The sequence below is a fragment of the Gallus gallus genome, chromosome 3, assembly GCF_016699485.2.
Source record: "Gallus gallus isolate bGalGal1 chromosome 3, bGalGal1.mat.broiler.GRCg7b, whole genome shotgun sequence".
Classification (NCBI taxonomy): domain Eukaryota; kingdom Metazoa; phylum Chordata; class Aves; order Galliformes; family Phasianidae; genus Gallus; species Gallus gallus.
The window spans coordinates 55,190,122-55,213,758 of NC_052534.1; the positions used below are offsets into that span (position 1 = coordinate 55,190,122).

General features: G+C 37.3%; 1 long non-coding RNA gene across 1 annotated transcript in view; it reads right to left on the reverse strand.

Moving 5' to 3' along the window:
• Positions 1-18,829, reverse strand: part of LOC112532182 — a 65,007-nt gene extending 46,178 nt beyond the window's left edge. Inside the window, exon 1 of the long non-coding RNA XR_005858918.2 lies at positions 18,586-18,829. This is a non-coding gene — a long non-coding RNA (uncharacterized LOC112532182). The remainder of the gene's footprint in view (positions 1-18,585) is intronic.
• Between the last annotated feature and the right edge of the window lie 4,808 nt (positions 18,830-23,637).

Genomic DNA, 23,637 nt, shown 5'->3' on the forward strand with positions numbered 1-23,637 from the left:
CTGATTTTCTCTCTGCAACCATTCACACACGAGACAAACTTCGTTCACATTCATTTCCCTTGTTTTTAATGTGATCTATGGATATCAAAGTCAGGGTGAAGTAGTATAAATATTAGTTAGTAACAAAACTGACATTCAACATGCTTGTGTTGACAATTTTTACAATAAATCATTTGTGTATCTAACTTAACTGAAAATGAAAATGAATCCATTGCATCTAGTATTAACAATGAAAAATATGTTGAAATATATGCCAAATGAACATAGCTTTTAGAGTTGAAACTTATCACAGAATGTTTGAATACTTCTCAAAAACAACTGAGGAAAGTGGGATATGCTTTGATAATCCTGTAAGAAAAAAAGAGGCAATGTTCAAATTATTCAAAACATATTATTCACTTGGGTTTAATTTCAAGCCACACATCGTGGACAATATACTAGGCCTGAAATCTTTAAGAAACTATTTTGAACATATTTTATAACTGTATTCAAACTAATGATAATTTTGAGAAGGCAAGTATTTTTGCACATGATCATATTGCGTACAACAACTTTTTACAAGGTTTATCCAAGCAATCACTGCCTACAGTGACTAGGAAATTTCACTGAGAACCTTTCAAATGATGCCACATACCATCTAGCAGCTGCTGCACTAGTAATACCACAAAATAAATACCAGCATCTTTCCTAGTGATCTTCTTTCACAGATTGAAAGTGTTCAGCAGTGAAAGACAAGCGCTGACCTCTGATCAAATCTGCCCCCAGTTCATGTGCATATACACTTCAGAGGTGGCTTATCTTGTCATTGCAGGAGACAGAGTGAACAGCAGGTGGAGGGAGCCAGCACTGCAAGCAACCAGGCTCTCGAATTCTGCTTAGCAATTTCAGGCATCAGTGTGAGTTGAGTGCTTGAACCACCCTTGCCCAGCTTGACTATTGGGGAACAGACTGGGAAAAGCATGTGAACCACAAAGCTTGCCTCTTTTTCCCAGATACTCAAGGAAATTGTGGATCTTTCCTTGTGAACTAAGCCTATCACATATAGGATACTATACCTATCATGGTTACTGCAATGCTAAAACAACAAAAGTTTTGATTCTAGTAATAAAGATAACAAATTTTACCTCTTGAGTTCTGCTCATTTAAAAACCTGGGGGGACAGGTGTCAGTAATTTCAAAGTAAATTTGTCAAAGCAGAATGCATCAGCAGTAGCAAGTATTAGCTATCTAATTTGACTCTCATTTTCCTCTCAGACAGTTAAAGAGCAACCATGATATTGTTAATAAATCTTACTCTTAATTTCAATATTAATTTTCCTAATAAGTCAGTGTATCTTTTTAAAACATGTTTACCAAATTATAATATTTTATTCAACTGAAAAGTCTGCCACCCTCTTCCTTGTAAAGTTATCCTCCTCAGCCTCTTGTACAGCAAGCCAGCACGTAGATGCTGACTCTCCTATTCCAATATAAAGGCCTATCCAGTGTGTTTGCATTTGTTCCCTTTGAGTGATCAGGACCTGTTTCAGCTGTATCCTGCCTGCTCAGTGGAGAAGTTCTCTTCATCATCCACTTCATCTTTTGTCAGAAGCTACTCTCCCTTTTCCATTCCCCCTTCCATCCTTGTGGCTTAGTTTTCCTGAAGGTAATAGCATTCTCCAGAGATTTAGTCAGACAGTGGTAATGAAGGCTGGTCTTAGGAAATTAGGTCAGATATCTGTAGCTTTCAGGATTAGCATCACAGATACCATCATGTGAGTTCATGCATAGGTACACAGCAGCTGATAATCTGCAAATCAGTATTGGGTTTCCTGATATTAATATTCTCTTCTTGTTCCCTAGTGTCCCAAGAATGCTGGTCCACATTAAGTGCTCCTCTGAACCTCTGCGCCCTTGAGCAACCTGATAACCAGGGAGGTGGATAGACAGCACATCCCCAGGAATTTCCTCATGTTTCTGGAGGGTGAGGGCTGGCGACTGCCTGTGAGGGCTCAGACTCATTCTGAAACTGTCCTGAATTCAGAAGGTCAATCGCAGGATACATGACACACTTAGGGAAGAACTTCCCCAAGCGTTATGCGACAAGTCCCTCTATGGAAGAAATACTGCTCAGAAAGAGCTCACTAATGGGATGTATAAAACCGGGTTGTAGGCAGAAGAAAACAACCTTGGGGATCTAGCAGTCTTTTCCTGTACCAACTTTTCAGGAAAAAAAAAAAAGGTGTATGAACACAAATCTACCATTAAACCCAATTGGCAGAACTATTCACTGTCTGAATGACGGCAACAATCTTCCCTGTTCCACATAAGGCCTTTCTGACAGATAGCACTGTGCAGAGCCTAACCACTTGCATATCCTTTTAAAACTCCTTTCTTACTTACCCAAACATCTATATCAATGTATTTAGGTTTCCATAGCATTTTCATTAAACCTGCTGTTGTCCAAGCTCAATATCTACTAACAGCTAATCTAATTTCTGTTGCTCTGAGTAAATAGTTTTTCTGCTATCTCTGCCTCTTGGCTCATTCCCTATCTGGCTAGCAGGAAAATTAGGAGCTAGACAAATGGAAGCCCTGTGGCTTTTATGTTGATGGATGAGTTTTTGCCTTGTTCCTGAACGAATCTCACCTACTGTTTGTGTACATGTCTGAATGAGGTCTAGAAACTACAAGGAATGGCTCCTCGGATTTCTAGATTGTGGTTTATGAATTTGCCAGATGAGATCAACTAAGACTGAAACATCAAAATGGCCTTGAGTTGTATACAGACAATATACAAAACAGGTAACTAAAACAGCAGCAACATCAAAACTTTTCTGTATCAAAGTCCATATATAGCTAGAGATGGGGACTCCCAGACAACTAAGGATGAGGAATAAAACAAGGAAGATGAATCAGTAAGACACTGTGGATCCAGGTTCTTTTTTTTCTTCTTCTTCTTCTTCTTCTTTTTTTTTTTTTAAATGATAATAAAGCTAGTTTAAGAGATAATCTACTGTTATTATCTCAACCTGCTTGTTCCTTCCTTTTCACTGCAATTCATAAATACTTGGTTCACTTCAAAAGTAATGCCTCCTATTTATTTTCATGGAAACTACCACAGATATAAAGAACAAAGAAACACTATTTGATAAAGTACATTCTCAACTGCAAACCATTTTTCTACACAGGCACTATTAGCTTGCATCTTCACCAGCAGTGAACAAGAGCCTGCACACCACACTCATAAAAGCCTGCACTAGAGGAAGTGACCAAAAGTTGCTGTCACTGCTGTTGAATTGCATCACCCACCACCTCACTGTTCTCACATCCACACTTTGGTCTCCATATATGTTCAGTAAGAGCCAATAAATGTCAATGGTTGCCAAGGTTTCTGTGTGTAGGAATTCAGTGCCAATGGATGCCATATTTTCTGTATGCAGGAATTCAGTGACACTCATTTGCTTCATATGCACTTTCATGTCAGACGCCATGCTGTCATACTCTCTCTGCTGCCATGTGTTGCACGGCAACAACACGTAATGGAATATTGGTGGGAAGGTTTAACCTCTACTGCGATACCACCAACATCTGCCTCTGTGGGCACATGTAATAAAATAGGAGGCATGAATTTTGGAGCAGCCCTTGTAATGCCTGCATTAGTTCTGGTACACAGCTTCTGGTATAAATTTATCAATTGCATCACAGAAACGGCTAGGGTAGAAAAAACAAACAAACAAGCAAACACTCCAACCACTTGTTCTCTTATGCTTAACTATGTAGATCTTCACTCGTCATTTACCTGAAGAGAGATTAGTTGGCAAAATTTTAAAGTCACTGTCAGTCAGGTTATTTCTGGTGTTCAAATGAAAAGACAGAACTTCAGGGCAATGACCAAACTCTACCATGTTTCTGCCTCTGCTGAATAAATTCATCAACTTGACTGCTATTCTCTTCACTAAAAACATAGAAGGAGGAATATTAAGACGGAGCTGGCAAAATCAAAATGAAAAACATTGTCAGAGTAATGAATATCTGGCTGTTGGCATGATATTCCAGAAACTTATGATAAGTATAACAAAAAAAGATTTGTTCAATTTAGTAACACTTAAATTATATGAACCATTTACCCTAATCTGGCTAACCAGAGAGAGACAACAGTCTGTTCTAAGAAAAGAGTGGAAAGACGTTCAGCACATAGTCAGCAAACAAATATTATCCTGGTATATATTAACTGAGAGGTGTTGACTTTCATATATATAAATAAATTCTTCAGATACCATGTTTGTTTATATCAAACATACAATTTTTTTGCGTTGTTTATACCAAATCTTCCTTGCTTTTCATGACAGCACACTATTGAAGAACTCTGAAGGTAACCTTCATCTCCAACTTATTTTTGAATTCTTTATATCCACAAATACCTGTACTATTACTTGTGACAGTACTTGATCAGAAGAAAAAAATTGAATTGGTCATTCTTCCTTCTCCTTCCTCCAAATGAGAAATCAAATTTTGAATCATGCAGGTGAAGGCTTTAATTGAAAACTTCAACACTGTGAAAAAAAGCAGTCACAGTTAACATGGCTGTGAGGTACGTTATCTAACTACTGAGGCTGGAACAAAGAATCTGTTTTTCTCTTGTCTTAGAAGGGACACTTTTACTGTTACAAAATCTGAAAAAATGGATAGGCCCATGGCTTCAAAAAGGGCTAAGTGAAAAACAGAATATTTATTGACAGAAAGGTAGTAGACCGACTCTATCGAGCATAAAGAGGACACTACAAAGAACTTTGATCTCTTGCTCCTCTTGTTTTTGTGTTGGAAGTGGACCTTTTTAGAGCCCTGGAAGTCATATCAACATATTTCCCAAATGCATTACTCATATGAACATTTTTGAGGATAAATTGAGGATAATTGAAAGAAAACACATTATGTGAAATGTTGGTCATATTGAAATTATAGGAAAAAATGTCCAGTGATTTGGGTCAGACTTTCACTCTCTTTTCATGCATTTAGCTTGGCATTCAGTTCAGCTTCACTCTCTTCCTTCTGCTGGTTGGACCCATCACAATTATAGTTTGGAGGGAGATGTTCACTATTAGCTTCATTCTTAACTGCTTTGAAGCTGAATTATCTGAATTATCTGAGACTGTTTCAGATGTTCATCACATTTTTTTCAAGCTTTGTTCTTTGAAAGAGCCTTTATTAAGTCTCCTATGATTTATTTGTCTGCATTTCAGCAGAAAGTAACACAAAACTGAACAAGGACATAAACTCATGCAACAGTAGCATCTTTTTGGGGGTGCTTTTACCGTTTCCACTACTTTAAGGATCACGCCTAACACTTTAGATGTTTGTTGATCATCCTCAGCATATCCTGTAAGAATCACATCCTTGCTATATTTCATCATTTTTTCTTACTGGGATGCTCTTTCTTTCTAATGTTATAGCAGCATCATCACTCTCCTTCCTCCTTCCCACCTAGACCCAAACTACCTGTCCCAGCAGTCTGCCCCTGCCTTCCCTCCTCCTTTTACAGCTCTTCCCCTTCCTCTCCCTCCATATTCTTCCAGACACAAGACCATCAGCCAGTCTTACAGTTACAGGAGAATGTATGGCAGAACCCTTAGCTGCCTGACCATGCCTGCTGCTCCCATTTCTTCTCTCTTCTTGCATCAAATGTGATGTAAAGACTTGGTAAAAAGTACAGACAAGCACTGCATATTGCAGCAGCAGCTACCTGAGAAGGAGCAGTCCGCATTGCCTCTGATAAATACAAGGTTGCATAACCCAGCTAACAAATTGAGACAGCTTCGGAAATACTAAAGTACAAGTTACTTAATATATGACAGCATTTTGATATGCATTTTTAATGGGATTGCATTCAAGATGAGTAGGTAACCAAAAATGTAAGATTAATGTAGAGGCAGTGTATTCTCCAGGTCCAGCCCCTGGCAGATACATGCTGTGATTATGTATATTTAAACAGTCAGTGTGTCCTATCTCATGTTTCAGAATCCAGGGAAAATTATGGCAAAATGTAATGTCTGAACAATATCATGTTCTTTAAGGCCAATGAAAATGTGAACTGTATCAGATTAATCCTAGATAATTTAAAAACATAAAAATGTCATAATCCTTACACTGCAGATTTTATAATACACGCTGAAAATAAATTAATAAATAAACAATAATTAAAAAAAAAAAACAGAAAAAAGGAAAAAAAGGAATAGAGCAAAATAAGAGATTACATTAAATTCCTTGCAAGATTCAAATTAATTCAGCCATCTCCGGTTTCATTAAGTGTTTTCAATGAGTTGCTATAGGAGGGGGAGAGTAAGGCAAAAAATAAGGGAAAGAAAACTGTGGGAAGGTGGGAGCAATGGATGAGCAGGTTCAGGAGCTGTATCAGGCAGTCAGACATCAGAGAAGATAGGCAGTGCTAGGAGAGAGTTCCAGAAAGAAGTATTTTGTGCAGCTGTTTGATAACACAGTCTCTGGTCGGCTTCAGCTGCATTTTATCACATGAAAAATCTACCTGCTAGTGCAGCACTGAAGAAACGCCCTGTATAGCCTTCCTCCTCCCTCAGCAATAACTATATCAGCTGGTTTCTGTAGATGTTGAGGCAGAGTCAACCTCCAAAAGAGACAGGAATTTAATATGTGGATATGGAAGATCACTGGAGTAAACAAAGACCTCATGTGCCAAATATTCCACATTTGCTAGGCAAAAATATCCATAACTAATATTGGTGAAAATCTTCAGTATAAAAGCACAAAAAAACTCTTATTCTTGTTTTCATGTTGATTATACTGTACGCTCTACACTGTGTATACTGTATCTACCACTTCTTACTTCATTTACAGTTAAGTACAATTCTTCAGTTCCTAAGACTTCAAGAGATTCAGTTTGGATGTAAAACATTGGAGTTGTTCAGGAATGTTGTTTCAGTTGTTTCAGAGCTTTCAGAGTAGAGGAGATTTGTGCACCAAAGCTAAGCAAGGACATTTTTTTTCCTGTAAATCACCTAAAACAAACATTAAATATGAGATACTTGTTCTACTAGTTCAAAACACATGGCAAAGAGATGCAATATTTTGCTTCTGTATCACATTCATAATCCAAATGCATCATTTTCTGTACCTGGACAGATTTTGTTGTTGTTGTTGTTGTTGTTGTTGTTGTTGTCTTCAGTTTTAATGTTAGAATGTTCTATAAGGATCACTTGCATCAAAAATAAAAGAAGAAATTCCTAGTTGTATTGACCATTGAATGAGATCTCTTTTTTTCTTAGGTAATTTTCTTCATACTGCTGACCTTGGTGATTCTTTTCTACTTTAAAAGAGTAGGAAACCAAGTAGAGCTGGAATGCACAGTAGCAGCTTACCCTAAACTTTGTTTCCAAATTGTGGTGTGGTGAAAGGAATATGAATGAAATAATTACCCAGAACATGCAATCAGCCTGAGATTCATGCCACAAAGTACCATTTAGGTCAAGAGTCCAGAAGGACTCAAAAAAGTCTTGGATGTGTATGGATAGTAAGTACATCCAAAATAAGCATTTCTTAGGGCCCACAGGAATTCATACAGGGAGTTAGGCTTCAAGGCACATATCAACATCTAGCTAACATGGGTCAAGAAGAACATTTCTGTGGCCAGTTCATTCTGTAATGTTTTTTGAAGCAGCTGATAGAGGTCCTTGTCAGAGACAGAAAGCTGCGCTAGAAACTGTTGCTGCGATTGTATGTGCCACTCTCACGTTTCTTCCTGCAAAGGGTAGATCTGCTTTCAACTACTCCAAAATCCAAAGTAAACATTTCTGATGGTATGGAACCCAGGAAAACTATTTCTAAATGGCTACTTGGTAAATGTCAGCAATTCTCTTTGCAAATTGACTGTTTTCTTTGTTTTTCCTTGTTATATCTCATGAAAAAGATTATCTGAAAATACATCAGATGTTTACCATGTAAGCAATTTCATTGCTGACAGAGGAATGTTATATGATGACAGGTTATTTGAAATGGTCAGAGGGACTGTGTGGTAAGTGAGATCATAAGGCACTCTCTGCATTAGGATTGGACGTAGTCTACCCAAATATTGATGGAAGGCAAAACCACAACCTCTTCTACCACCTGACATCATCAGGATCTAAATTTTGGTATACAAAATATATAGACTCCTTATTGTTACAATTATTTAGCTGATAATTAAGCTGATTATCTGGTTATAAATGGGTTAAGAATGGCATAATTTTGGTAGCATGCTTTTCTTTTTTCTTTTTCTTTTCTTTTTTTCTTTTTTCCCCTGCAATTTCTGGCAAATTCTCTTGGGACACAACTAAGTTCTGTGCGGCCTACTGTAGCCACAAGAAATCTTTGTTTCTGCTTAAACTTCTCGAGCACAGAGCCCATCCAGAGCTTTGTGGGAGAGGTGACACAGGCAGTTTCAATACACAGCCACAGCACATGATTTTTCAACATTTCAACATTTTTTCAGAGGTAGACAATGCTCATTTGAAATTAAGAAAACCTTTAACTTGGGCTGCTTCTGTTAGTTTTGCTGTCAAAGGAAACAGTATCTTTGTTTCAGTATCTTTGTTTCATTTCTGAAAAACGTGATGTACCCATGATATCTACAGATGGCCAACTGACATGGAAAGTATCTCAAAATGACAAAAAATTTAAAAAAAACCCACAAACCTGTGACCAATGCCATATTTTCAAGATACCAATTGTGCTAAGGTAGAAAAATATATAATACTATTGAGTCTGTCTTAAAGAAATGAAGCTAATATGAGCATCCTGTGAACTCTAAAAAGCGGTTCACTTATATCTGGATACTCTGACTTAGTTGGAATAACACATGTCAGAGTCCCATGAGTAAATGTTAACATCCCACATTCAAGACTTTCACAGATACACCAAAAAGAAAAAAATAATTAAATTTTGCATTCCGAAATACTGTAACTTTACTTCAAAGAACAGATTCTTTCTTTCTCAGCCTCAATTTCTCTCTCTCTCTCCCCCCCCCCCCCCCCCCCCCCCCCCCTTTTTTTTTATTTTTATTTTTTTATTTTTTTAAATACAGTAGAATTTAAAATGATTTTTGTGTATGTGTGTTTTTGGAAACAAACAGTCAAAGTTGTTCAAATCCCAAGAGATCTGAAGTCAGGCACTAACTGTAGAACAGTGACATTCAGCATTGCCTATAGTAAGTGTAGACTCAGTGGTTTAAAGCACTCATTAGTTCCACTAATCTCACTGGAGCTATGCTTAGAAGAATTTAGACCTTTATCCCAGCTGATGGACAAAGAGGGGTCAGAAAAAGCATTCATTTCATCCACCTCCATGGATGAGTCTCTTCTAGATCATGATCTCACATACATAGCACATAAGATCTCTATATATTAGTGAAATTCATTGATAATAGGCACTATTGGCCACTCTACCTGTGCCTTCCTTTTCTTCATCATATTTCAAGCTTAGGGAGTTAACTAAGCTTTTGAGCAGGAAATGTTCATTTCACCACAGATACAAAGAACAAAATAACATTGTTCAAGAGAGCACTTTCTCAACTATAAAACACTATTTTTCAACATAGGCACCACCACTAGCTATGCATTTTCGCCATGAAATGGACAAGAGCCTGCATGCCACACTCATAAAAGTCTGCACTGTATCCACTGCTTAAACACACTACCATCATGACTGAGCTCACATCCACTGCTTGAACTCTATAAATGTTCAGCAAATGTCGACGAATGTCAATGGGTGCCATTGTTTCTACATGTACGAATGACACTCCTTTGCTTCATATGCACTTCCATGTCAGACTGCCCCTCTGCTGCCATCTGTCACATGGCAACAATGTGAAATAGAACGTTGGTGGGAAGGTTCAGCCTCTACTGCCATACCATCCAACATTCATGTCTGGCATCTTGGGCCAGCATACTGAAACAGGAGGCATTACTTTCAGAGTAGACTTCATATATCCAAGACTCATACAGATCATCAAAGCATGCAAATAATGCTGGGCTTCTTAGAGAAAACCAGAAGGCCAAAGCACAGTCTTTATTTTAGCATCCACACTTAATTACTTCTACTTATTATAGAGCTGCTGTCATTGTTACTGTATCTGTAGACAACTGAAAAGGAAGATGAACGTATTCAATTAACAAATTAGAAATCATAAAATAATGCTTTCAATTCATATTTTAAAGCCAAATCTAATAGCACAGTCTATTTAGATTCCTTGACACCTCTTGTTTAATGACCCATTTCAGGAGCTTGTAGCTTTTCCAAACTTCAGTCATTTGGTATAAAATTTTCCATCTGAGACATTTCCATATGTCCAGTTTTGATTATTTTTTCATTTGTTTTGGGAAAACTACAGTAAAAATAGTTCAGCTGCTTTCAAGAAAAAGGCTATGGAAAAATAAGTTCTGTCCATATGAACTAAATTCAGTAACCTTAAACTGACTGTTTCAAATTTCAGATTAAAACCTGGGATGGAGGGTGGGAGGAAAGATTAAGCTCCCTTTGTATCAAGGATGTGCTTTTTGCCATCCCCCTGAAACTTGACCCTAGTTGATTGAGTTTCGTGCTGCTGGGAAGGGTGGGGAAGGAAGTCCACACATGTTCAAGAGATTAAAGTTTTAGCAGTTTAAGAAGCTTCCCTTTTTCTTACTATCTTTCCTGACCTCCTGAATATCCTGTGGAGATCCAGGACATGTCCTTTGAGGACTTTATACAATTATGCAAACTGAACAGATCAGTGGCATAGGACTGTGTCTTCCCCTCCAAGTCCTCCTTAAGGTATAGAAATTCAGTGTTGCTTTATCCATTTAGAATACTATTTCTTTCTATGCCCTATTTCTGAATGTTTCTAGGCTTTCTTTTCAACTAAGTTGCCTTGCTCCCCATATTTGCACAAATACAAAACATTCCAAGTAAAATTCATGTTTCTTGGGCTGCATTAAAGAAAGCCGACCAGCAGGAAGAGGAAGGTGATTGTCCTCCTCTGCTCTGCCCTTGTGAAGCCCCACCTGCAGTACTGCATTCAGGCCTGGGATCCCCAAAACAAGAAGGATGTAGAGCTGTTGGAGCAGGTCCAGATGAGGCCATGAAGATGATCAGAGGGCTGGAGCACCTCGCCTATGAAGAAAGATTGAATCTCTGAGTTTGTTCAGCCTGGAGAAGAGAAGGCTCTGGGAAGATGTCATTGTGGCCTTCAAAATACTTTAAAAGAACTTACAATCAAGAAGGATACAGATTTTCTTTTTTTTTTTTTTTAATGTGGTCTAAGGGGGAATAGTTTTAAACTAAAATAAAAGAGATTTAGATTAAGTGGAAATTTTTCACTGGGCCAGTGATGAGGCATAGACTTTCCAGAGAGGTAGTGGATGCCCCATCCCTGTAGGCATTCAAGGCCAAGCTGGATGAGGACTTGGCCGCTTGATCTGGTGGGTGACAGCCCTGCCCAAAGTAGGGGATCAAATCTAGGTGATCTATAAGGTCCCTTCGAACACAAGCCATTCTATGATTCTTCCCCACTGCTTATTCCTCTTTCTGTTTTGTGAAATGCAAAGCATCTAGGTCAAATAATTTTCTTTCTCACCTTGTCCTCCCACTAGTACTACCTCCAGTGTCCTGGTGGATGAACTGCTACTCCATAGAGAGCTGAAATACTGGGGAAAAGGATCAAACACAACAAAACGATATTTTCACCTGGAACTAGATTATTGTATCTTAAGCATAGCCATTAAAAAATATTTTACCTTCTACAGGCAGATATGATGAAACTTATGGCAAGATTTCAAATACTGTAAAAATTCAAATGAAAAACAGATTTATTTCAATTTCAAGGTAATACTTCATGGGACTGGACGTCTGCAAGCCTCATGTTTTGAGTTGAGTTTTTTGGGTGTTTTTTTGTTTTTTTTTTTTTTTGCTTTTGTTTTTTTGTCTTTGGTTTTATCTATGTCTATGTGGTGGATTCACATGTTGGGCCAGACAATTATTCCTTCATGTCTCACTGTTTCTCCTTCTGGTAATGTCAAAAAAAAAAAAAAAAAAAAAGAAAAGAAAATGTTGAAACGGAATATTCTTTGTAAGTAAAAATATGAACAACCTATTTCAATAAAATGAACATGTTTATTAAATGGGGATTTTTTTTTTTCCTCAATTGTGTTGTGGATAGGACAACTGGATGACAAGACAAAGTGAACACTGAACTAGTTACACAATCTTGTGGTCGCCGAAGGGTGAGAAGAAACTGCATCTGGTTAGTGGTAGGTAACTGGCAAAGAGCAAAAGAGGTTTCAGGTTCACTCATTGTGAGAAAAAATAGAACACTGTCTAGAACCAGCTATTTTTCAGCTGAAAGTCTGCAAAATAATGTGCACAATGGGAGAAAAATGTATGAAAGAGAAATGATTTAGGGAAAAAAATGAGGCATTATATTAAGATAAATTGATGTTATGGAAAATTAATGGCTCTTACAGTGTTCAGATGATCTACATTTTGACAGAATGAGAACAGTGATTTTGTCTGAGATTTTTATATTTGATACAAGAAAATTTAGTTGTAAGAAAACTTGCCATTGGTTATGCATTCTGTATGCTGTTGTGACTGTGTTGTTCAGAAGAACAGTGAAGCCACAGATAATAGAGAAAAAATTTCTTCAATTACAAAAAGGAGATATAAGTTTTCTGAAAACAAAAAAATAATCAAAAACCCACTAGGAGATAAGAGGAATGAACACATATTGAAGTAGATGTCAAATATTGAAGTAGATGCTGAATATTGAAGTAGACGCCAAGTATTGCAGCAGATGACCTTCCTGAAGAGTGCCAAAAATCAATCTGATGCCTGTGTCCCACCAGTACAGTGAAATACTTTTTTAACTGCTGAGCTAGAAAGGAGTTCATGGAGCCTGTGGGCACCATGACACTAGAGCACCTCATGCTTATCTTGCCCAGGGAGGTCATGGAGATGATGGCAAAGTTAAGAGCAGAACTGAGAGTTCCTGAAATGCAGTGTCTCACTGTTACTACCAGGCTGTGATCTTCCCTTGCTTCAAGTCAGCCTGGTGAATGCCTCCTGCTCCAGCATTATGAGGAACTTAGGATGGATAGACTGCAAAAGGGACAGCTCTGCCAAAATGCATCATATGCGAGAGCAGGGGCTATGACTGCCTCAGATCCGTCCTGGCGCTAGTTGAATGCAGCACCACCAAGTTAGTTTAAACAGATCTGTTGTTTCTATTCTCAGAGATATCCCACATTCCTACACTTTCTTGAATAAAACCCTTACATTTTGTAAGCCAGCACAGTGTGGATTAATTTTATGTTATGATGATCACGCCAACTGATATGGGATCCAAGATTGATGGTGAAAATACAGAAGAATACAGATTTGAGATGCAGGAAACAGGTTTCAAGCAAAGTCTGGAGGAACTACATGCAAGAAGAATTAACGCAGAAGAGGATGGTTTTAAGTCTATTAACGTTTCTGTCACTTTTCATAAGCATTAAATGAACAGAAAAAAATATCAGTAAAAGCCTTGTTTTCTGAGGTGATACTTGAGTGATACAACCCTGACTGATCAAAGTCCAGAAATGCATCAGAAGATTAATTTAGGAGAGAAAGCGGAAACAAGAATCAAGACTCTCCAAACCCTTAAGCTCTAATCCTCTTTGTTTTAGGGTTGTGGATAAGGGCTTAGTCATACAATTAATTGTATTCCTGTCATACACAGGAACGGTGATTGCTTTCAAGCCCCACTCTGAGAGGTCACAGATCCTGTCACATTTCTATGGTTTGCTTTTACTGGCTGCCCTGACAGCTGTGCCACCTCTAGCACCAGGAAGCACATGGGGCTTCCTTTCCATCCGGTTGCTGAACAGGAAACACTGGAAACTTCGACCGCCATGAGCACAGGGCCAAGAGCAGTGGTGGAAGAGCACAGCAGGAGCTGACACATGCTCTGACACTGCAGCTACTTTCAAACTGCAGGTTATCAAGACTGTGAATGTGCACTCCCAGCCTATTTGAAACAGTGCATTCTTGAAAAATGAGAAATGTTGACCTCAGGTACAAATAGTGGAAAAGAGACTGGCTAGTCTGGAAATCTAGCTTGAGAAAAATCACTTGCTCACCTTATCCAGATACTAGAAATGTCAAGACTATACTTGCTCTAGGCTATGTGCTTCCTGTCCCTTTTGTTTGACAGCATTTTTTGATGTTAGCACAGTTTGTGTTTTCATTGTGTTGGCATTCCTAGTTACACACAAAGTTTGATTCTGCTTCCTTGCCACACCAATACAAGGGAGGTATTTTCCATTTTTCTTACAATTAATACTACGTAGATCTGTAAGTACAAATATAAATACAAAACCAAACCAAACTAAATCACTATCACTAACAACAACAAAAACTAACACTAATTAAACATAGTCAAAGATTAGTGCACAGAATAATTAAGGTTGGAAGAGACCTCTAGACATGGTGTAGCCCAAGTCTACTAGTCAAAGAAGGGGAATCTAGTGTGGGTTTCTCATAGTTTGAATATCTCCAAAGATTTGGCCATTCTCACTGTACAGAAAGATTTTTCCTTATGTTGAAATGGAATTTCTTTTATTTCAGTTTGTGCCTATCGCCACTTGTGCATTCACTGGATACAACTGAGGTAATAATGATGAATAATAATGCAAATGCATGAAATATTTAGATAAAAGGAGATAAACAAAATGGAAGATATTATAGACAATGACATTTATGACGGTCTTTCTCAGATAAACACCAGCAGAAACTACTGAACCATGCAATCTTATACACTGCAGGCTGAGAATTCCTTTACTGAGTCTGTTAATTCTGTGTTGTTCCATGGGTTGTTTTAATTTCAATCTTCATGATTGTTGCTGAGATCATACATAGTCTACTGTGCCTTTAAGTAGCTGGTCTCTAGCTTCATGTAGACTGAGGAACGTGTGGCTGTCCCTACTCCTCCTTCCATCTCCTACCTACATTCTGGGTATCTAATGAGGCAGTCTTTGTAAAGAAGGCACTTAATTTTCTCTACAGGCAGGACAAGACATTTTTCAGCATCACCAGAAGCAATTCTGTTAGTCTAAACCTAGTATGCAATTTAAGCTAACCCACCATGTATCTTCTAGGAAGGTTATGATTACTCTGTGCCTGTGCATGATTCCTTTTGTATTTCCAGACTATTGATTTACACTTCTGCATTCTGGGGCTTAGTTACAACTAACATTGATATTATGATCAATTTTTCAGTGTGAAAAGTGCTCTCAGAACATTAAAATCAGTATGTTGTACTCTGATTTTATGTCTTTGCATCTGCCTTTTGATTGCAGCAAATTCTCATTTGTCTGATGAGAAAGACTCCTGAAGGAAAAGAACTTTATATAGAAAATTCTGTTAAATGCTGAAAAATAAATCTCCACAGAGTTAAGTAACAGCAGGCACTCATCAATCCATTACAAGTCACATAAGAATACAAGAATGGACTTCAGAGCAGGACTTTTTTATTATTATTATTTTAAAAAATATCTTGAATCACCTTATTTATTAGGGAAGAATTAAAATGAAAGTGCTGAGAACTGAATAGCCTCTATTTAGCCACATTGCAATTACTTAGGTCTTTCCATGCTGCTAAAACATTACCAACAGAGCTGACCGCTTCTGAGAGCAACAGGCAACCAAGGATTAGCACCAGTTTAACTCCCTGACAGTTGGAAAAACTAAATCATATCATGACTACGGGGGAGACAAGTAGTTAAATCTGACATTCACGTATATTACCGTACGAAGTATTTGGAAGCTGTGTGAGTTTTCAAAAATATGTTGCTTTGTATTCTTAAAGTGACATATTAACAAATATCTGCCAAGCAGTAACCGTTCATTTTATGTGAGTTATCATCTCCTTTTGATTCCCGGATGAATTTGTGAAATATTTTGAGCTGTTCACTAACAGAATTAAATAATGAGATATGAATTCTCCTATTCATATTCCAATTTCCTTTTTCATTACATAAGCATGGATATTTGCCAAATAAATGTCTAACCAGTGCAGGAATCCAGCTCTGTCTTTGTGATCGTTTGCAAAGTGTAAGTAAAAGATTTTACCACTGTCCAGTACTAAATCAATTTGTTGTTCATACGAAATTAGTTTTGGCATGTTTGACTTGCATTAACTATGCTGGAAATTTTGTAACATGAACTCAAACCTAGTAATAAATAACTTGAAGAAAAGTGTTAGATTTGATTGCATACCATCATTAGCTCACCCTTGTTATTATTTAGCTGAAATCTTACCAAGAACTGATGATGGAAACCAGCAGGTAGGGTTATCATTTACCTAAGCAAAATATGTGAATCTGACCTGACTGGATTCTGACAAATTGCAATTATTATTTTTTTCTTAATGAACTGGCAGAAATAAAACACCCAATTATCTTAAAGATGTTCCATCAAAGGACAACGATAAGGAAATCTAAAATATTTTCCTCAAAATCTAATATGATAGAGGAGCATTAGAAGCACTCAAACTATCTCTGTTTTGAGCACCTAGGTTAATAGGTGTACTAATCACTTCTTAAAAGCCCAGCGTTGAGCTAAATTAATGATTTCTGGCTTTTCAGATGCAGTTAAGTTGCATCTGAAAAATCAGACATTTCACATGAAACTAAAGGAGATTTTGTCAGCATATGTTCAACATTTTAATACACATACGGAAGATTCATATTAAAGAAAGAGAACATTAGGAAGCTTCTGCTTTTCAGTGACAATGCTTCAAAAAACTGCATGTTAGTTCTGTCTCAAACATCAGTCCGAAGACAAACACCCAAATTTACAGCTTAATCGGGGATACATCTATCAACTTACTTAATAGAAGGTTAAAGTTTTAGTTTACAGATCTTTTGGGAGGGTGAACTAAGGAAGGTCAAAGAGGAAAATCTAGATTAAGCCCTGCAGAGCCAGATTTCAGGAGGGGTTCCACAAGCATCTGTGGCTTAATGGCCTTCGATTTCATTGCCCAGTCTTCCTAAGGAGGAATACAAAATATAGTGGAAAACTGATTGGTTATGTCTATATTTTCTGCTCACTGCAGTGAGACATACCCTGGCATGTCCAACCGCACAAAATATTAGAGATCCTATATCATTTCATACTAGTTGCTGCAGAAGACTTGATATCAGCATTTTGTTTTTGAGATATTAGCCATGGCTTCATGAAGTTCTTTCAGTATATTTTTCTTTGTTTCATTACACACAAAAGGAGACAAGATACTGAAGAGTTCACAAGTTTAAAATAGCCTCCTTTCTGCTTCTTGCCATGAAAATACAATATTCCAGGAAATGTAAAGCACTAAGACTGAAAAGAAGATTATTTCGTCACGTGGATTAGCAATTTGGCCCAAATAATAAGCATGAGTGTGCTTCTGAAGGTAAAAAAGATGGGTTGTTTCTTACAGATATTACATACACAGAGAAGAAAAGGCAGACCAGGCTTCAGAACTGCAACTTTAGTATCCAGTTACTATTCACATTTCTTTTCCTGTTAACATTTATGTCGTGTTAAAAACAACCAATGACAACAAAACCACTAACAAACAAACAAAAACCCAAAGCAACCAGAAATAACAAAATTTGGACATGACTGCTGTTTTTAAATTCTCTTCATCCATGTTCAATCTGAACTTGCAAATGGGAAAGCTTGAACAAGTTACTGTGAGGCTCTCCATTCTGCACAAGATCACTAAATTAAAAACACTTCTTACTGTACGGTTTGGCACTCTTTAGTCTGAAGTTAAAGTGTTGGCCTCAAACAGCTTTCAAGCCATATAAAAGTCAAAGCATCAATATTACTGACACAATCATCTATGCATATTATTTGTGTGCATCATAGCCACTTGATGAAGTATGTGTCTGTATGGGTCTACAGACTTCATAAGTAGTCACAAGATCTCACAGACATCTAATCAACTAATTTTTTTGTGATTAGACCTTTAAAAATATCTTCAATATTGTTAATGACATGAAAAGTCATTTATATATATTGATCAGAAGAAAAGTAAAAAGAAATATCACATATTTCCACAGATAGCAAAAGATCTGTTTCTTATCTCAGATCTCATTTTTTATCGTATAAACAGCTTGAAATATAAGTATAAAATAACAATTTTCATGTAAATTTTTAATAAACAGGACAGCTTCAGGAACTGGCCAAGTTATCTACCATCAGTTGTTAAGATAAAACTGTCACAATTGTAGAGTTGCACATATAACTTGTGAATTACTTACCAGCCCAGTCTTGTCTTCTTCTACAAACAATCCTAATGACATCTATAGGAAGCCAATTAACAGTGACAAGGATCTATCTAACTGAAGCCTAATTTAACACAGTTTAACTGTTCTCTGTGATCCATGGTAGGAACGAATAACTGTCGAAATGAGGCAGTCCATTCAGCAATACTTATTTTAAAGTTATTTTGTTAGTAGCAGTAACTTTCTTTGCTATTTTGGAAGCTGTCCTTTTCACTGTGGTCTTAGTTTCCGAAGTAGTAAACAATAAACATACCTCAGTCTGGGAGGCCTTCTGGTCTGGCATCCTGAATGCCTTGAATTAAACTTCTTGAGGAAGTCAAGGTGACCTTTCAAGGTATTACATTTGAGTATCAGGCATAATCCTTCTGCAGGCCAAATTAAGATCATTTATTTAAAAACACAGCTGTCTTGATAAAGGAAGCTATGGCGTTTTGTCAGAGCACAACATTCAGTAGCATGCTTGAGATCTCTCATCCTGTTGCTTCAACCCTATCACCCTAGGAAAGAAAAGGAAAACAAATATATAATAATGGAACTCAACATCAGCAAAATAAACACCTTCCACATGGCAAGGCTGTTAACAGAGCTGCCAAGCTATGTAAATGTAAAACCTTCCATTTTTTTTTTTTTGCTGGAAGCAGAGGTAAAAATACTCTCCTTACTATATTTGCAAAACATGAAAATATTTTGAGTATTGGGAGGAATTTAGTGATTCTTTTTTTGCTTTTGAGAACCAGTTTAACAACTTCTTGTCCGTGAGAACGTGCAAAGTTTTTGAAGATTTGTTCTCCCAAAAAACTATTGTTGAATTAATAGAACACTGAAGCACTTGATAAACTGTTTTTTCTTCTTCAAGACATCATATGCTCAAGTGATATCCAGGGAAACAGATTTACTTAGCAGGCACAAAATATGTATCATTGGCTCCCATGTAAATTCTATACATGAATATGAACTCCAATAACATTCCATGCAGATAAAATCCTCATATCTGAGACTGATTTAATAGAACCATATAGAAATCATCAGCATGCAAAGATTTTTTTTTTATTCACAGTAACAGTATTTTAAATATTGCTAAAGATAATAATCTCTTTCATTATAATATGCATTGAAACAATAAAAATTGCAATTACGACTTAATGAATGTTTTGTTAATTTAGATATCTAATTTTCTGTTAATATTATTTCTTCATTATTCTATTTAAACAATTTGAAATATGTTTCATTAATGATCTAAGAATGCATACTCCAAAAGTCAGAGTTTAAAGCCAGTAACTGAAAGGCTAGATACCACCAGAAGTTGCAACCATTCTCTGTTAGCCCAGTAGTTACTGGTATGGAATATCCTGGTATCATCTACATATATTTTGTTACTGAACAGCAATTTACCACAAGCCGTTTCACCTACGAATTGGAAAGCAATAATATTTTGGAGGAAAGGGATGTAGAAATTCAGAAAGTTTCCAATTTTATATTGAAATATTTTATATTGAAATATGAATATATTTATGCTGGTTTCACAGTCAGCATTCAAACACAACCATAGTTCAAAATCATCTGAGCTAAAGCCCTAGAAAAGCAATTCGTCTTCGATTTTCCAAAGCAAAATCAGGGCTTGATATGACCTTCATTCCATTCACTGCATTGTGATAGAGATCATTCCAAAAGCATACATTCTACCGTGATGACTTTTACAGCTAAAAAACAGCAAGATGTTTCTGGAGGATTCAGTCCTATTGCAGGACTGTATATAGTAGTATCAGTATATTGCATCTTGAAGTGAACAAACTGACTCACATCATATGCCTTCAACAGTATTCTGTGAGTAAATGTACATATAAAGTGTAGTCAAGCAAATGGAAATGGCTTCTTCTCTAGACTAAGAAATGTCAGAAATGGCTTGGCATCCAGTGAAGCAAGGCAAAACTCAAGTAGTGTAAGATTTTTAGTAAAAGTACTAAACTGTTAACTACCCACAAATAAAGACTACAGATATAGCAAAAAAATAGTATTTTGCAATACCATAGACAAGTACTGAAAAATACTATTGGATGAGGAAGTCATTCTTCATTTCAGACGTGAGTAGACAGATAAAGAATATAGAAATTGCAATTTGGTCTAACATCTGCAATGGAAGAATAGCACTATTGTTACTGTTATCTGTAACTACTAATTTATCAACACCAGTGTCAATTAGTATAGCTAGCCATTTCTGACAGTAATACACGTTCTAGAAGGGTTTTCAGAGAGCCCTTTCGCTTTCTGGTATAAGAACACAAAGGTCGTATTTCTGTAATTGAGAAGCAAGGAAGCGAAACTCAACTGAAAAAAGGTTAAAACTGTGATATGATACTTATGAACCCCTCACAGAGAGCCCCAAACAAATGGTAAAGACAATTCAGTATAGGTATGGGCCTACAGGCACTAATTGATGAGGAAGCCATCTAGGCACTAGCTAGTCCTGAATTGGTCAGGCATGTCTAGTTGCTTAAGTCTTATTCTTAAGGAAAAAGAGATCATTAGGTATTTATCATCACTGAGATTACTGAGAACCACATACCAGAGACTTAGGCACACTAATCTTACTACCAAAACTACACAGATGTGTTTTGTAGAAGTCACTGATGTGCATAGCTGAATTCTAAGCTGAGACAACCTTGGAGAATGAAAATATGTAAACTTAACTTGATCCTGAAGACATTCAGAAACATCAGCAAAACCAGTTACATGTCCATTTTAAAAGCACAACTGGGAAGGATCCAAGAGAAATTATATAGTGATGGAAACTTATGGCTGCATAGTCTCTGTTTAAATGGTCAGACAATAGCAGAGATATTTCACAGGCCTAGCAAGAATGTTGGAATTACAAAGATGAGATAAGAATATGCAGTTCCAGATGTAAAAAGACTCAAACCCCAGATCAGTCAGAAGAAAACTATCTCAAGATTATTGGTGGATGTGTTCTGAAGGAGAAGCCTGTAGCCAGCATATACAGAAGTGATAAACTGTCCAAAATTTATAACAGAGATCTGCAAGTAGTTGAATAACTGTTATATACGTGCAGACATACATCTAGCAACAGAAATAGTGAAAATTTGCAGACCAATTTTACCAGCCTTTTAGGAAGGTAGGAATGGACCAAAACGCAATGCACCAAAACTAAGGTATACAATTTCACTACAGAACACTATCCACCCTTGTGGATGCTAGCCAAGCTATAAAACACTGCTGCAGCACACATTATAGCAAAAACAATGAAATATTTCAATAAACACAAATTTTGTCTGATTTCAGATGCTAAAATCTGTGCCGAGAAACCATTTTCTAATCTCTGTCTTGTCACACAGCAAGTCACTACTGTCCACAGATAAATCTGGTACTTGAAGGCAAAATATTTTTACCTGGCTTCAACCAGATTATTCCAGCTTTGATTCTTTTCAATCAAAATGGAGTCAGAACTGATTTATCTTTGCCGAATGTTTTAATTACAACCAATTATTGTTTAGCACTGTCTAGTCGAGGTATTTTCATTGAGTCCTCTCAAATGACAAAGTTGTGCATACATTTTGCCCTATAAATACATCTTTGTCTACTGACAGTGGTAATAAAAAAGAGAAAAGAAGACATATGAAAGTTGAAGCCTATTCTGGCAGGCAAACTAATGACTAGCTAACTCCCATCAAACCAGACACAAGGCAGAGAATTTCCTGGGCACACACCAAGTACCTGCCACTGGACTATGTAAATCCCAGTTATAGTTATCAACTTTGAGTCAGTCCCCAAAAAGGGGAGCTTGCCTTTTCTTCTGAAAGTTGATGGTGCTTTGACTGATTTGAGCCTGTATAGTTTGTAACAATGCTTTCTGATACCATGGTACCCTTCGTGACTATTTTGTAGCCATGCAGTTTGTGATATGGCATTGGAATGTAAAAATGCTTTGAGGATGAGTATGAAGTTGGGTGGGGGACAGACCTTCATCAAGATGCACTTGTCACTACTGAACTATTCTACTACTGACCTGTAGGAACTTGGGCCTGCAGTCTTGCATACGTTCACCTTATTTTAATCCTGGATGAAACATCCAAATTTGATCAAAACAGTGGCCTCAGGGGTATGGTCTGCCACTTACCTGTCTTGTGTCAAATGATGACACAAGACCATGATAGTGACTGGTAATGAGCAGCACTCTTGGAGTCTGATATTTGATAATAGCAAAGCCCATGATTTGTGCTCAGAGTAATCAAGGTACAGTGAGATCAAGTTCTCTGTTAATACCTTCCAAAGCCCCCAGCTGTTCCCTGGGTCTCAGTAATATATGCTTATATATAACTGTGTGTGTCCTGTCAGAGGGTGTCCATCTGGACTTGCACAGAACATTACTCTTCCTTTCCAGAGGGACAGATTAGTCTTTCATTTATCCTGCTCCACCTCTAGCTCTTCCTGGCACTCTCTAATCATAATGTGTTACAACATACTGCTTTATAACACAAGCACAGATGGGATTTTCCTGCAGCTAGTGACAGACCTTAAAGAAGCAGATTTGTTTGGTATCTTGATGCAAAGTAACCAGAAACAGGCCTGAAAACAATTTGGAAAAAGGCAATACACACAATACACACTCGATGTGTAAGTCTCTCTGTAGAGAGGCAATGTTGTTATCTGAATTATTTTCCCTGATTTAGCTTCTAAAAGATCTAAGGAAACAATTGAGGGAACCTGTACCAAAGCAGCCCAAGAAAACCATGAAAATAAGGAATTAAGCTCAATGGAAGACTAGATATAGAGAGGCAATGTGACGTATTTTAAAGAACTATCACATTAATAGGGTTGTCATCAGTATGGAGACAAAAAAAGTGACAAAGAAGACATGGAAAGACATGAGGGGTCTAGAGCACAAATCTTATGAGGAGTGGCTGAGGGAGCTGAGATTGTTTAGTCTGGAGAAGAGGAAGCTCAGAGGAGACCTATTGCGCTCTACGACTTCCTGAAGGGAGGTTGTGATGAGGAGGGGTTTGGCCTCTTCTCCCAGGCAACAAACAGGACCCGAGGAAATGGCCACAGGTTGTGTCAGAGGTTTAGATTAGACATAAGGAAAATCCTTTTCTCTCAGAGTGGTCAGGCACTGGAATGACCTGCCCAAGGAGGTGGTGGAGTCACCGCCCCTGACAGTGTTCAAGAAGTGTCTGGATGAGGAACTACAAGATATGGTAGATACAAGATATTAGTGACTTGTAGTAGCAATGGTAATGGTACCCTTGGTGGTTGGACTAGATGATCTTGTACGTCCTTTCCAACCTTGTGA